Source organism: Triticum dicoccoides, chromosome 7B, assembly GCF_002162155.2.
Source record: "Triticum dicoccoides isolate Atlit2015 ecotype Zavitan chromosome 7B, WEW_v2.0, whole genome shotgun sequence".
Classification (NCBI taxonomy): domain Eukaryota; kingdom Viridiplantae; phylum Streptophyta; class Magnoliopsida; order Poales; family Poaceae; genus Triticum; species Triticum dicoccoides.
Genome location: NC_041393.1, coordinates 134,446,945 through 134,448,735, shown reverse-complemented (window position 1 = coordinate 134,448,735; position 1,791 = coordinate 134,446,945).

Below are 1,791 nucleotides of genomic sequence, written 5' to 3'. Positions count from 1 at the left end.
AAAATACCGCTTCCAAGCGGAGTAGGACGCGGTGGTGTGATCAAGCTTGACCGGGACGCGCTCATGGATGTTGAGGTCGCGGACGAGGGTGACATCAGGACCGGCGAACGGGTTGGAAACGGTGGACGAGGAGGAGCTCATGGCGAGGGTTAGGGTTTGGGACCTGCGGGGCGGGTGGCGGCGCGGCTGGGGGGGTGCGGCGGCGCAGGTGGAAGGCGCGGGCGGAAGCGGGACAAGCGGCGGTGGCGGCAGCAGCGTGCGAGGTGGTGGGGAGAGGCGGCGGCGACCAGCAGCGGCGACGGCGACCGGGAGAGAGGTGTCGGCGACGGCGGCTGGTGGCAGCGACTGGGAGTAGCGGTGGCGGCGGCGCGTAGAGGCGCGGCGGCGGCGGCGGCTTTAGGGTTAGGATCGTGCTGCGATAGATACCATGTAGAAGGGCAAGTTATGAGCTGTGCAATATCGATGTGTTGATCGGTGCACCAGGCACATATATATAAGTACAGAGGTGGGCCACAACCTCAACTATACAAGAGAAATAGGAGGTGGGCCCTACACACAAATATACACGTACACAATATACTCAACACATGACATTACATGGTCCTGGCCGTGAAGGAGATGACGGATACATGGTTCGTTTTGATGGAATTCTATGATGCCATATCGACTGATCGATAGGGTTTGTCGTGCCTCCCACTGGTGTCACTCTTAGTCTACCTCGTCTTGTGTGGTCTTACACCATGAAGGCGCGGTGGATCCTTGCTGACGGGAGGGTTTCGTTTTTTCATGTTTTTTGTAAAATTTTGTTAGGATTTGTATCCTGTTCAGAGAGGCGAGGCGGCGATGGTTCTTTGAAGATGGAATAAGGTTCTTCTCGCTCAGTCGCCGTCCCAGTAATGTTTCTAGTATCGTCGGAGTGGGGGTTGTCTCCGACGGATCTCGCGGGGTTTGTTCTACGCTTGTCTTCGGTGGATCCACATGGACCATGTCTTCGTTCATCTGTGCTAATGTGTCTACAGATTGGATCTTTCCGATCTAAACTTCTATTCATCGGCGGCAGTTGCTGTTCTGGTGCGCTTGTCCTATGGGCCTTAGCACGACAACTTCCTAACTGTCTACTACTGCAAGATTTGTCCGGTACGATGAGGGAGGGGCGAAGATGGCAGCCGTCTTCGGCTCGCTCCAGTGCTTGTAGTCATCGCTAGGTGGTCTACGGGCCTGAGTGTACTTTTTACTTCTGGTTTCTTTGTATTACCTCGACAGATGATGTATATATTGGAAGTTTTTTTAAAAAAATAATGACCGATCGATGGATCACGCGCGGCCAGGTGCCGCGTTGACTTTTCAAAACCATTCGCGAGAGATCAAGAAAATGGAGCACTTGTGTTGATTGCCTACTTCAGGTCCATGCTAGTGCGACGCTTGCTGTTCCAAAGTCTTGAAAGCAGACCTAAGAGCATCTTTAATAGATGGTCCAAATGTAAAATTAACTAACTTTTGGATTGTCTGAGGCTAAAAATGCAGCTCCAACAGACGGTCTATATGTAAAAAAATTGGACCACGGCCTCCTTGTGATGTAAAATGCAACATATCGCGGTGCAAATTTACATCATAAGATGCATCTGGTCCAAAACCAGTCGCCGCCAACGAACCACCACTTCATTTCCTTTCCCGCCCGTCCGCCGCCGCCCCACCGCCGCCCCGCCGCACGCCGCCCGCATCAGATCCGGCCCCGTCCCGCCCCCGCCGCCCCGCCGCCCGCCCCACGCGGATCCAGCCGCGGCCGCAGTG